Source organism: Oncorhynchus mykiss, chromosome 8, assembly GCF_057628025.1.
Source record: "Oncorhynchus mykiss isolate SJ-2025 chromosome 8, ASM5762802v1, whole genome shotgun sequence".
Lineage (NCBI taxonomy): Eukaryota > Metazoa > Chordata > Actinopteri > Salmoniformes > Salmonidae > Oncorhynchus > Oncorhynchus mykiss.
In genome coordinates, this window is record NC_143029.1 from 87,886,913 (window position 1) to 87,902,500 (window position 15,588).

Below are 15,588 nucleotides of genomic sequence, written 5' to 3' on the forward strand. Positions count from 1 at the left end.
CTGAATTTTAGAAACATGTTTAGGCCCTCATCTTGGCGGTGTAGAGAGATTTTAGAATTTTTAAGGCAATTTCCTGCGATTCTACATATTCTGCCATGAAGCTGAGAGAAAATGTTGTAGATTTAAATCTAATTTCCTGCTATTCGATGCACTTTGCCATGGCTAATGCTATCCTTTTGCTAAATCATTTTTTGTGGTTTATTTTCTATTCTCTCTGACTGTCCAGCTTTTATTTTGGTGATTGTTAGTTCTCAAAGATTATATTATAATGGTTCATTATCGTTTCTACAAACTGTATATCTGGTTTTAGTCGTTTTAAGTTTACACTGAAAACATTTTTCCATTATGAACATTAGTAAAAAAATATATATATATTTTTTGTACACTGTTTGGATTTCAAAATGTTTTACTCTCTGCTCCGATGAGGTTATATACTGTATTACAGCCACACGTCTTGTGGATACTGTTGATATGACTATAGTCAGACCAGCCAGCCAGCCACATGTCTTGGGGATAGTGTTGATATGACTATAGTCAGACCAGCCAGCCAGCCAGCCACACATCTTGTGGATACTGTTGATATGACTATAGTCAGACCAGCCAGCCACACATCTTGTGGATACTGTTGATATGACTATAGTCAGACCAGTCAGACCAGCCAGCCACACATCTTGTGGATACTGTTGATATGACTATCGTCAGACCAGCCAGCCAGCCACACATCTTGGGGATACTGTTGATATGACTATAGTCAGACCAGCCAGCCACACATCTTGGGGATAGTGTTGATATGACTATAGTCAGACCAGCCAGCCAACCAGCCACACATCTTGTGGATACTGTTGATATGACTATCGTCAGACCAGCCAGCCACACATCTTGGGGATAGTGTTGATATGACTATAGTCAGACCAGCCAGCCACACGTCTTGTGGATACTGTTGATATGACTATCGTCAGACCAGCCAGCCACACATATTGGGGATACTGTTGATATGACTATCGTCAGACCAGCCAGCCAGCCACACATCTTGGGGATAGTGTTGATATGACTATAGTCAGACCAGCCAGCAACACATCTTGTGGATAGTGTTGATATGACTATAGTCAGACCAGCCAGCCACACGTCTTGTGGATAGTGTTGATATGACTATAGTCAGACCAGTCAGACCAGCCAGCCACACGTCTTGTGGATAGTGTTGATATGACTATAGTCAGACCAGTCAGACCAGCCAGCCACACATCTTGTGGATACTGTTGATATGACTATAGTCAGACCAATCAGACCAGCCAGCCACACGTCTTGTGGATAGTGTTGATATGACTGTAGTCAGACCAGCCAGCCAACCAGCCACACATCTTGGGGATACTGTTGATATGACTATCGTCAGACCAGCCAGCCACACATCTTGTGGATACTGTTGATATGACTATAGTCAGACCTGCCAGCCAACCAGCCACACATCTTGGGGATACTGTTGATATGACTATCGTCAGACCAGCCAGCCAGCCACACATCTTGGGGAAACTGTTGATATGACTATAGTCAGACCAGCCAGCCACACATCTTGTGGATACTGTTGATATGACTATCGTCAGACCAGCCAGCCAGCCACACATCTTGGGGATAGTGTTGATATGACTATAGTCAGACCAGCCAGCCAACCAGCCACACATCTTGTGGATACTGTTGATATGACTATCGTCAGACCAGCCAGCCAGCCACATGTCTTGGGGATAGTGTTGATATGACTATAGTCAGACCAGCCAGCCACACATCTTGTGGATACTGTTGATATGACTATAGTCAGACCAGCCAGCCACACATATTGGGGATAGTGTTGATATGACTATAGTCAGACCAGCCAGCCACACATCTTGGGGATAGTGTTGATATGACTATAGTCAGACCAGCCAGCCACACATCTTGGGGATAGTGTTGATATGACTATAGTCAGACCAGCCAGCCACACATCTTGGGGAAACTGTTGATATGACTATCGTCAGACCAGCCAGCAACACATCTTGGAGATACTGTTGATATGACTATAGTCAGACCAGCCAGCCACACATCTTGTGGATACTGTTGATATGACTATCGTCAGACCAGCCAGCCACACGTCTTGTGGATAGTGTTGATATGACTATAGTCAGACCAGTCAGACCAGCCAGCCACACGTCTTGTGGATAGTGTTGATATGACTATAGTCAGACCAGTCAGACCAGCCAGCCACACATCTTGTGGATACTGTTGATATGACTATAGTCAGACCAATCAGACCAGCCAGCCACACGTCTTGTGGATAGTGTTGATATGACTGTAGTCAGACCAGCCAGCCAACCAGCCACACATCTTGGGGATACTGTTGATATGACTATCGTCAGACCAGCCAGCCACACATCTTGTGGATAGTGTTGATATGACTATAGTCAGACCAGCCAGCCAACCAGCCACACATCTTGGGAATAGTGTTGATATGACTATAGTCAGACATGCCAGCCACACATCTTGGGGATAGTGTTGATATGAATATAGTCAGACCAGCCAGCCACACATCTTGGGGATAGTGTTGATATGACTATAGTCAGACCAGCCAGCCACACGTCTTGGGGATAGTGTTGATATGACTATAGTCAGACCAGCCAGCCACACATCTTGGGGATAGTGTTGATATGACTATAGTCAGACCAATCAGACCAGCCAGCCACATGTCTTGGGGATAGTGTTGATATGACTATAGTCAGACCAGCCAGCCAGCCAGCCACATGTCTTGGGGATAGTGTTGATATGACTATAGTCAGACCAGCCAGCCACACATCTTGGGGATACTGTTGATATGACTATAGTCAGACCAGCCAGCAACACATCTTGTGGATAGTGTTGATATGACTATAGTCAGACCAGTCAGACCAGCCAGCCACACGTCTTGTGGATAGTGTTGATATGACTATAGTCAGACCAGTCAGACCAGCCAGCCACACATCTTGTGGATACTGTTGATATGACTATAGTCAGACCAATCAGACCAGCCAGCCACACGTCTTGTGGATAGTGTTGATATGACTGTAGTCAGACCAGCCAGCCAACCAGCCACACATCTTGGGGATACTGTTGATATGACTATCGTCAGACCAGCCAGCCACACATCTTGTGGATACTGTTGATATGACTATAGTCAGACCTGCCAGCCAACCAGCCACACATCTTGGGGATACTGTTGATATGACTATCGTCAGACCAGCCAGCCAGCCACACATCTTGGGGATAGTGTTGATATGACTATAGTCAGACCAGCCAGCCAACCAGCCACACATCTTGTGGATACTGTTGATATGACTATCGTCAGACCAGCCAGCCAGCCACATGTCTTGGGGATAGTGTTGATATGACTATAGTCAGACCAGCCAGCCAGCCAGCCACACATCTTGTGGATACTGTTGATATGACTATCGTCAGACCAGCCAGCCAGCCACACATCTTGTGGATACTGTTGATATGACTATAGTCAGACCAGCCAGCCACACATATTGGGGATAGTGTTGATATGACTATAGTCAGACCAGCCAGCCACACATCTTGGGGATAGTGTTGATATGACTATAGTCAGACCAGCCAGCCACACGGTTTGGGGATAGTGTTGATATGACTATAGTCAGACCAGCCAGCCAGCCACACATCTTGGGGAAACTGTTGATATGACTATAGTCAGACCAGCCAGCCACACATCTTGGGGAAACTGTTGATATGACTATCGTCAGACCAGCCAGCAACACATCTTGGAGATACTGTTGATATGACTATAGTCAGACCAGCCAGCCACACATCTTGTGGATACTGTTGATATGACTATCGTCAGACCAGCCAGCCACACGTCTTGTGGATAGTGTTGATATGACTATAGTCAGACCAGTCAGACCAGCCAGCCACACGTCTTGTGGATAGTGTTGATATGACTATAGTCAGACCAGTCAGACCAGCCAGCCACACATCTTGTGGATACTGTTGATATGACTATAGTCAGACCAATCAGACCAGCCAGCCACACGTCTTGTGGATAGTGTTGATATGACTGTAGTCAGACCAGCCAGCCAACCCGCCACACATCTTGGGGATACTGTTGATATGACTATAGTCAGACCAGCCAGCCACACATCTTGTGGATAGTGTTGATATGACTATAGTCAGACCAGCCAGCCACACGTCTTGTGGATAGTGTTGATATGACTATAGTCAGACCAGCCAGCCAACCAGCCACACATCTTGGGGATACTGTTGATATGACTGTAGTCAGACCAGCCACCCAACCAGCCACACATCTTGGGGATAGTGTTGATATGACTATAGTCAGACCAGCCAGCCAACCAGCCACACATCTTGGGGATACTGTTGATATGACTGTAGTCAGACCAGCCACCCAACCAGCCACACATCTTGGGGATAGTGTTGATATGACTATAGTCAGACCAGCCAGCCACACGTCTTGTGGATAGTGTTGATATGACTATCGTCAGACCAGCCAGCCAGCCACATGTCTTGGGGATAGTGTTGATATGACTATAGTCAGACCAGCCAGCCACACGTCTTGTGGATAGTGTTGATATGACTATCGTCAGACCAGCCAGCCACACATCTTGCTTTTCTTCACACCTGTTTTTCTTGAACAGACCCTGTATGAATAGTGGTAGACTCTCTACTTGCCCTGGTGTTTTCTCTGTGGACATAAAGGATAACTCAGTACTTTACACCACTGGTGAGCACATAGCCTGTCTCCTCTTGAGAGCCATGTCTGCCTACGGCGGTCTTTCTCAATAGCAAGGCTATGCTCACTGAGTCTGTACATAGTCAAAGCTTTCCTTACGTTTGGGTCAGTCACATTGGTCAGGTTTTCTGCCACTGTATACTCTCTGTTTAGGGCCAAATAGCATTCTAGTTTGCTCTGTTTTTTTTGCGAATTCTTTGTCTGTCTGTCTGTCTGTCTGTCTGTCTGTCTGTCTGTCTGTCTGTCTGTCTGTCTGTGTGTGTGTGTGTGTGTGTGTGTGTGTGTGTGTGTTCTGTTGTGGCCTCTTTCAAGCATACTGCACACATCATTTACTTACTTTTTGCAACAAAAGCCTGCTAAAGACCAACAAGCACCTTTTTTTTTTTACAGGCTCTCTATAAACAGAATATACAGTATGTCTTTGACCGGGAGGTGTGCTTACTAACTGCAAACCACATCTCGTAAAAGCAACACCTAGCTAAGTGGAGCAGTGGTGTCTGTTATGCCCCTGTGAGCTACTTTACACACACACACACACACACACACACACACACACACACACACACACACACACACACACACACACACACACACACACACACACACACAAACTCGTCTCAGTCAGTGTTCTCTGTGTACTGAAGAAGATTGACATTAATCTGAGGAGATGATCGTCTTAATATCTACATCAAACTGTTGCTGTGTAATTCCTTATGTTAAACTGCTTCTTTTTCTAGAAGCTTTATAAAATACATTAAATAACATGAAATGTAAAGGACATATAATTAAATGTGCGTGTGTGTGTGTGTGTGTGTGTGTGTGTTTGAGTGTCTGTGTGCACGTGTGCTTTGTACTTGTGAGTGTCTGAGTGTCTGTGTGCACGTGTGTTTTGTACTTGTGAGTGTCTGTGTGCACGTGTGTGTGTGAGTGTGTGTGTGTGTGTGTGTGTTTGTATTTGTGTGTGTTTGTATTTGTGTGTGTGTGTGTGTGAGAGTGTGTTCAGAGATTGAAATGGAAATGGTCCAGAGAGGGTTGTTGTCTAATGTGGGAATGTTCTGGGAATGTTCTGTGAACGTTAGAAATATAACGTGGTTTAATGTCAGACAGACTACAGTGTAATCCTGTGGCCACTACAGACTGGGCTTCAGGCAACTGCATAATAATGAGAGAGTATTTTAACCTGCGTTTCACCCTGAGTTACCACTGGTACCAGGAGTCTCTCCCAAGACATCTTCATCACCACCATCGTCATATCCAGGCTGTAGCACATACACCCCACCTTAGGGTTTAGGCACCTAATGGAGATTTGAAGCAGTATATTTTTAGAAATTGTTTACACCTGTCCAATCTTTTCAGATCAAGTGGGTGGTTACCACAGGCCTCTCTCCAGGCCTCTCTCCAGGCCTCTCTCCAGGCCTCTCTGAGTGTTGTTGAATCAGCAGAGACAGATTAGGTTACCACAGGCCTCTCTCCAGGCCTCTCTCCAGGCCTCACTCCAGGCCTCTCTCCAGGCCTCTCTCCGGGCCTCTCTCCAGGCCTCTCTCCAGGCCTCTCTCCAGGCTTCTCTCCAGGCTTCTCTCCAGGCCTCTCTGAGTGTTGTTGAATCAGCAGAGACAGATGCACAATGACGGAAGCTCGTTCCCCCCCCCCATCTTCTTCTTAAGGAAAACAACCATGTTTTACGTTGATGCCGGAATAAAGCCTATACAATGAGCATCGTTTAAAAAATAAATAAATACATCTTTACTGTCTGGCCTCCGGTCCGTGTCTGATCCGGTCCGTCCTGCTGTTCCTCTGGTGACAGCTCACAGGTGATATGACCTTCTATAGTTCTCCTGTGTGCTCTCCTCTGTGCTGCGGCTGCTCTTCTCACTGTGTGTGTGTGTGTGTGTGTGTGTGTGTGTGTGTGTGTGTGTGTGTGTGTGTGTGTGCGCGCGCATGCTATTTCACCTCAAGCACCACTCTGGCTGTGTTATTGAGTTCGAATGAAACCTGACGAAGACATCTCTGAGCAGATGAAACAGCTGACGTTTTATGAAGAGACTTTTCATGTCAACATACGGTAGGATTCATGCCAACATACGGTAGGATTGGCACACTGTGGTACACTGTGGTATTTCACCCAGTAGATTTGGGAGTTTATCAAAATTGATTTTGTTTTTCCAAATTCTTTGTGGGTCTGTGTAATCTGAGGGAAATATGTGTCTCTAATATGGTCATACATCAGGAGGTTAGGAAGTGCAACTTAGTTTCCACCTCATTGTGTGGGCAGTGTGCACCAGTAGTGGAACAAGTACCCAATTATCATAATTGATTAAAAGTAAAGATACCGTAATAGAAAATGACTTAAGTGAAAGTCACCCAGTAAAATACTTCTTGAGTAAAAGTCTAAAAGTATTTGGTTTTAAATATACAAAAGTATCAAAAGTAAGTTTCTAAAATGTACTTAAGTATCAAAAGGAAAAGTACAAGTGTGTGAATTAGACCATTTTCCTGTCCTGCTAAACATTCCAAATGTAACGAGTACTTTTGGGTGTCAGGGGAAATTGTATGGAATAAAAAGTATATCATTTTCTTTAGAAATGTAGTAAAGTAAAAGTTGTCAAAAAATATTAATAGTAAAGTAAAGATACCCCCCCAAAAAAATACTTAAGTAGTACTTTCAAGTATTTTTAACACTACTCGTGTGCACATAGCCTGTCTTCTCTTGAGAACCAGGTCTGCCTTCAGCGGCCTTTCTCAATAGCAAGGCTATGCTCACTGAGTCTGTACATAGTCAAAGCTTTGCTTAATTTTGGGTCATATCGCTCTCTCATGTACAGTAGTCAACATGTCTGTCTGTCCTGTCTGTCCTGTCTGTCCTGTCCTGTCTGTCTGTCTGTCTGTCTGTCTGTCTGTCTGTCTGTCTGTCTGTCTGTCTGTCTGTCCGTCCGTCCGTCCGTCCGTCCGTCCGTCCGTCCGTCCGTCCGTCCGTCTTGTCCGTCTTGTCTGTCTGTCTGTCTGTTCTGTCTGTTCTGTCTGTTCTGTCTGTTCTGTCTGTCTGTCTCCCCACATCCATAACCAGGTTCTGCTACAAGTCTCTATATCTAAAGATCTCTATCAGAAAGCAGCTAAAGCGGATGTATTTAAACAAGGGATATTTAAAGAATCTGAACACCTGGGTTAGAGGCAAAGCCACAGCATACACTCGCACAGGAAACGACAAGGTCTGTGAAGATACAAGCACTCTCATGCCCAACACACAAGTTTGTTTTTAGAATACACGCTATACTTGAGCATAAAGTTTGTAAAAATCTAAAATAATGATTTAATTGTATATATTTCATCTCAATGTAAATATCTTTGATATATGGTTGTGAAATAATGAAGTAATTAAATAAGGCGTTGCAGACAATAAAAAAATAAAACCAGTTCTGAGGGCAAATAGCTGAGTGTCTGTTGAGGAGAAGCCAGACAAGGAATCAACTTCCTCAAGGGGAAGACGGGAAGAGTTACTTGTAACGATCAGTTCAGTTTCTTTTAGTTTAGCCAAGTGTTCTACTCAACCTTCTTTCTCAGTAATAGCAGTGCCGATTGAAATACGGATCTTGTTAGCGAATGAGAAGACCTCTCGTCTATCCACCAATGTGACACGTACGCTTTGCACAAGACTCGGTAGTTTCATATACGTTCCTTGTGCAAAGTATATGTATGCAGGGTTTAAGCCTACATGTCCACCACAACATGACAGACTTGTCATACTATGAAGTAGAAGACTGGGGGGAGGAATAGAAGTGAAATACCATAGAATATACAGAACAAGTCATATATTTTCGCTTACGTAGACAGTGATATGCATATCAGATCTGATAGTAGTAGTGTCGTGTTTAAATTCAGCAGAGATCTCTAGCTTTTGCGGCACAGAACAGGGTTTTCTGTTTATCTCAACCAATTGCTCATGGGCGTTCTGGACTTTTACCTCAACCAAATTCCCTCTCCTCACACTATCACCTCGGTGACTTTCTCAACCTTCGTTAGTCAGCTACTATTGTCTCTAGGTTGAGGAACATGAGAAACTTGAACATGGTGCAAATTATCAAACCCTTATTGAACCCATCATCAGGGCCGTAACTACATCTGAGGACTCGAGGTATAATTAAATTACAGTGCCTTCAGAAAGTGTTCAAACCCCTTCACTTATTCCACATTTTGTTGTGTTACAGCCTGAATTCAAAATGGATTAAATATATATATTTTTCTAACCCATCTACACACAATATCACATAATGACAAATTGAAAACATGTTTTTAGATATTTTTGCAAATGTATTGGAAATGAAATACAGAAATATCTAATTTACATAAGTATTCACATCAGTAGAAGCACCTTTTGGCAACGATTACAGCTGTAGGTCTTTCTGGGTAAGTCTCTAAGAGATTTCCACACCTGGATTGGTAGTGATTACAGCTGTGGGTCTTTCTGGGTAAGTCTCTAAGAGCTTTCCACACCTGGATTGGTAGTGATTACAGCTGTGGGTCTTTCTGGGTAAGTCTCTAAGAGCTTTCCACACCTGGATTGGTAGTGATTACAGCTGTGGGTCTTTCTGGGTAAGTCTCTAAGAGCTTTCCACACTTGGATTGGTAGTGATTACAGCTGTAGGTCTTTCTGGGTAAGTCTCTAAGAGCTTTCCACACCTGGATTGGTAGTGATTACAGCTGTGGGTCTTTCTGGGTAAGTCTCTAAGAGCTTTCCACACCTGGATTGGTAGTGATTACATCTGGGGGTCTTTCTGGGTAAGTCTCTAAGAGCTTTCCACACCTGGATTGGTAGTGATTACAGCTGTGGGTCTTTCTGGGTAAGTCTCTAAGAGCTTTCCACACCTGGATTGGTAGTGATTACAGCTGTGGGTCTTTCTGGGTAAGTCTCTAAGAGCTTTCCACACCTGGATTGTGCAACGTTTGCCCATTTTATTAAAATTCTTCAAGCTCAAATTGGTTATTGATCATTGCTAGAAAACCATTTTCAGGTCTTGCCATACATTTTCATGTAGATTTAAGTAAAAAAAAAATAACTTGGCCACTCAGGAACATTCACTGTTTTCTTGGTAAGCAATTCCAGTGTATATTTGGCCGTGTGTTATAGGTTATTGTTCTGCTGAAAGATGAATACATCTCCCAGTATCTGTTGGAAAGCAGACTGAAACAGGTTTTCCTCTAGGATTTTGCCTGTGCTTAGTTCAATTTCGTACATTTTTGTATCCTGAAAAACTCCCCAGTCCTTAACGATTACAAGCATACACATAACATGATGCCGCCACTACTATACTTGAAAATATGGAGAATGATCCTCAGTAATGTGTGTATTCGACTTGTCCCAAACAAAACACTTTGTAGGGGTGTGTGGGTCCTCTCATTTTTTGGAGGGCATCTAAAGCTAATTTCCTGCATCTCTACACAATCTAATATGACCAATGGCCCTTCTAACCGTCTCTATTTAGAATAACAAGTCATCAGAAATGTCCAAACATCAATCTAGGTAAGAGATCATTATTACATATGTTTAAGTGATTGATAAGACTGAAATAGATCAATGATAATTCAATATTAAATATTGTGTTGCAACTTTAACCAAGATCCTAACAAATGAACAACTCTTACCAGTAAAGTACAAAGACTTTTCATTGTCTACTAAGACATCCTCTATATCAAATTTCAGCATGCCAGACCCCCACCAGCCTAGTCAATAACTCAACTCTCTCCTCGACCCCTACCAGCCTAGTCAATAACTCATCTCTCTCCCCGACCCCTACCAGCCTAGTCAATAACTCAACTCTCTCCCCGACCCCCACCAGCCTAGTCAATAACTCAACTCTCTCCTCGACCCCTACCAGCCTAATCAATAACTCATCTCTCTCCCCGACCCCTACCAGCCTAGTCAATAACTCAACTCTCTCCCCGACCCCTACCAGCCTAGTCAATAACTCAACTCTCTCCCCGACCCCCTACCAGCCTAGTCAATAACTCAACTCTCTTCCCGACCCCTACCAGCCTAGTAAATAACTCAACTCTCTCCCCGACCCCCTACCAGCCTAGTCAATAACTCAACTCTCTCCCCGACCCCTACCAGCCTAGTCAATAACTCAACTCTCTCCCCGATCCCCTACCAGCCTAGTCAATAACTCAACTCTCTCCCCGACCCCCTACCAGCCTAGTCAATAACTCAACTCTCTCCCCGACCCCCTACCAGCCTAGTCAATAACTCAACTCTCTCCCCGACCCCCTACCAGCCTAGTCAACAACTCAACTCTCTCCCCGACCCCCTACCAGCCTAGTCAATAACTCAACTCTCCCCAGCAACTTCCTTCCCATGTTTTTTTTTTTTTTGTTTCAAGAAAATGTTTGGAAAACAAAAGTTGAATAAAAACACACATAAACAGCAAATTCTCCATATAATTCATATCATAGTGCTAATGGTACTGTAGAGCTCTTTTTACTTGTATAGCTGGGTTGCCCCGTCCTGCCCCCAGGGGTCCACAGCCCTGCAGCGCCCCAACACACCCCACTCAGCTTGAGGATCTCAGTGAAACATTCATTATTGGTTTCAGGTGTGTTAGGCCAAGGCCAGAGTGTCAACAGTACAGCGGACCCACAGTGCCAGGCCTTAGCAAGCCCAGGAGCTAGGGATAGGCTAAATAGGTATCTCCCCTGACATGGGAATGTTTTCAATACAGTATAAGCCATCCAGACCTAATATTAATGGAAAAATGTATGTAATAAATGCATCACTAGCCACTTTAAACAATGCCACTTTATGTAATGTTTACATACCCTACATTACTCATCTCATATGTATATACTGTACTCTATACCATCTACTGCATATTGCCTATGCTGTTCGGCCATCACTCATTCATATATTTTTTATGTACATATTCTTATTCATTCCTTTACAATTGTTAGGTTAGATTACTTGTTAGATATTACTGCATGGTCGGAACTAGAAGCGCAAGCATTTCGCTACACTCGCATTAACATCTGCTAACCATGTGTATGTGACAAATACAATTTGATTTGATTTGACCTTTATGAAAGTTGCACAGTATACCCTTAATCTTGTTAAAAAAAATCTAATCTAGTAATGCATAACTTGACATTTCTTCCATCCATTGTGGGACCTTCCATTTAATGGCAATGCATTTCTTAGCCGGTATAAATGCTAGGTTACACAGTTTCTTCTGATAACGGTCTCCAGTATCAACATTTCCACACAAACAAAAACAGGGAGAAGGGAGAATCTGTAGACATGCTGAGATAAAAGAAGATACTCTTTGCCAGGATTCAGCCGGTCTTCACAAGACTTAAGACATGATGCTAATATGTTCCCTTTTGTGTTTTTACACCCCCAGCAGAATAATTAAATTTCTGAGTGCATGATGTTCAGGTTCACTGGCATATTTGACTCATTTCAGGAAACGAGGCATCACTAATGGAGAGGAATTTAACGTAAAGCTTTAAAAAAAAATCTAAGTGCGTTTCTTTTGAAGAAATGCAAAAAATATATAATTTGGGAGCCAGGTTTTCCTGTGTCTACCCTTCTCAATGGCAAGGTTGTGCTCACTGAGCCTGTACTTTGTCTACTTTCTAAGGTTTTGATCAGTAACCATGGTAAAATACTTTGCCATGGTGTCTATCGATTTAGGGCCAGATAAAACTGCATTTTGCTTTGTACTTGTGTTTCCCAATAAGTCATGTAGTTTTGTTTTTTACTGTGTTGTCATTTGGTTTATTCTGATTGATTAGTCCTGAGGCTTCAATGTGTTAGTAGAACAGGTTTGTGAACTCAGGACCAGCTGGATGAGGGGACTCTTTTCTTTGCTCAGCTCTTGGCATTGCAGGGCTTGGTAATTATATGAGAGGGGGTCACTGTATTTTAGATGTTTCCAAAACTTAATTGCTCTTTTTTAGTTTTTATTTTTAGTGGATATTGGCCTAATTCTTCCCTGCATGTGTTGTTTGTAGTTTTCCTCTGGACATGTAGGAGACTCTTACAGAACTCTGCATGCAGGGTTTCAATGGGGTGTTTGTCTCATTGGGTGAAATCTTGTTTTGCAAGTGGACCCCACACCTCGCTGCCATAAAGTGCAATTGCTTCAATGACACATTCAATTCGTTTTAGCCTAATTTTAATAGGTATTTCAATTTGAATTAGCTTTTTAATGGCGTAGAATGCCCTGCGTACTTTCTCTCTCAGTTCATTCACTGCCTCATTTAGGTGTTCAGTTGAGCTTATTTTTAAACCTTAGTAATTGTAGTGTGTGCAGTACCCTATATACAGTGCCTTGCGAAAGTATTCGGTCCTAATTTTGAACGCCCAATTTTTCAGTTTTTGATTTGTTAAAAAAGTTTGAAATATCCAATAAATGTCGTTCCACTTCATGATTGTGTCCCACTTGTTGTTGATTCTTCACAAAAAAATACAGTTTTATATCTTTATGTTTGAAGCCTGAAATGTGGCAAAAGGTCGCAAAGTTCAAGGGGGCCGAATACTTACAGGCCTCTCTCATCTTTTTAAGTGGGAGAACTTGCACAATTGGTGGCTGACTAAATACTTTTTTATTTTTAGTACAGATAGGAGGTAGTCATTCAAAAATTACACAACACAATTATTCCATGCAACTTATTATGTGACTTGTTAAGCACATTTTTACTCCTGAACTTAGGTTTGCCATAACAATATTTATTATATTTCTGCTTTTAATTATTAATTTTTTTACCCAATTTCGTGGTATTCAATTGTTTAGTAGCTACTATCTTGTCTCATCGCTACAACTCCCGTACGGGCTCGGGAGAGACGAAGGTTGAAAGTCATGCGTCCTCCAATACACAACCCAACCAAGCCGCACTGCTTCTTAACACAGCGTGCATCCAATGCGCCAGAGGAAACACCGTGCACCTGGCAACCTTGGTTAGCGTACACTGCGCCCGGCCCGCCACAGGAGTTGCTGGTGCGCGATGAGACAAGGAGATCCCTACACACCAATCCCTCCCTAACCCGGGCGACGCTAGGCCAATTGTGCGTCACCCAACGGACCTCCCGGTCGCGGCCGCTTACGACAGAGCCTGGGCGCGAACCCAGGGACTCTGATGGCACAGCTGGCGCTGCAGTACAGCGCCCTTAACCACTGTGCCACCCGGGAGGCCTGCTTTTAATTTTTAATTAATTTAGAAAAATGTATAAAAAAAATATTTAACTAGTATTGTGTGTAGACCAATGACACAACATCTGAATTTAATAATTTTTTTCATACAGGATGTAAAACAACAAAATGTGGAAAAAGTCAAGGGGTATGAATACTTTCTGAAGGCACTGTAACATTACAAAAGCTAATAGGCTAATGTGTTTGTAGATTTGTATTGTAGATGGACTGAGGTGAATGAACCTTTAGCAGGCAAGGTGATAATGGGTCATTTTTTGCTGTTCGCCAAATAGCATTTTAAAGTGTCTGAAATGAATAAACGTGATTGAACTTTCACCCCCCCACACACAACCCGGTTCACCATGGTTACGGCCATGTTTTTATTTTTGTTACTGTTTTTAACTGTAATCTATCTATGTTAATATTGAGTTAGAGTGTTTGGTCTAGACAACGGCCAGCCCTCCTGCAGTTAATAACCTAGTTCACTACTCTCCGTTGACTAGAATCAATATGTGTATCCTAGCTTTCATTGATGTGGACAGACGCCTCAGGCCAGTCGTTTGTTTTTGAGCACCAGGGATAAAGGCAGAATATTAGAACATTAGACGTTATTTGGTATTGCATGAAAGTAATAGTAAAAAGTTCAAAAACACACACAGACACACATACACACACACACACACACACACACACACACACACACACACACACACACACAGACACAGACACAGACACAGACACAGACACACACAGACACAGACACACACACACACACAGACACACACACACACACACACACACACACACACAGACACACACACACACACACACACACAGACACACACACACAGACACACAGACACACACACACAGACACACACAGACACAGACACACATACACACACACACAGACACACACAAACACAGACAGACAGACACACACACACACACACACACACACACACAGACACAGACACAGACACACACACACACACAGACACACACACACACACACACACACACACACACACACACACACACACACACAGACACACACACAGACACACACACAGACACACACACACACACAGACACACACACACAGACACACACAGACACAGACACACAGACACACAGACACAGACACACACACACAGACAGACAGACACACACACACACAGACACAGACACAGACACACACACACACACACACAGACAGACACACACACACACACACACACACACACACACACACACATGCTTCCTGAGATGTATGTGAATTTAGCTTTGGATTTTAACCACTTCCTCCAGTGAGGTGCTCAGTGATTGGCTGGCGTATATCTGTGGTCAACACACTATACTCAGATGTGAGATAGGTAAGTGTGTGTTTGTATGTAAAACAACTACATCTAAACACCGGCAGCATTCAAACCAACCAAATCTAAAGCTGAGTGGGGCGCCTGGTAGCCTAGCGGTTACCCGAGCTGACAAAGTAAAAAAAGTCTGTCGTTCTGCCCCTGAACAAGGCAGTTCACCTACTGTTCCCCGGTAGGAATTGTTATTAAACTAGGCAAGTCAGTTGAATAATGGTTACATTTTTTTGGGGGGGGGGGGGGGGGGGGGGGGGGGGGGAGAAAACTTTCTGATCAGTAC

At 43.3% G+C, this 15,588-nt stretch overlaps 1 protein-coding gene across 2 annotated transcripts in view; it reads left to right on the plus strand.

Moving 5' to 3' along the window:
• Positions 1–15,588, plus strand: part of vav3b (vav guanine nucleotide exchange factor 3b) — a 98,342-nt gene that overhangs the window by 9,528 nt on the left and 73,226 nt on the right. The gene's annotated exons all lie outside the window — the stretch shown is intronic.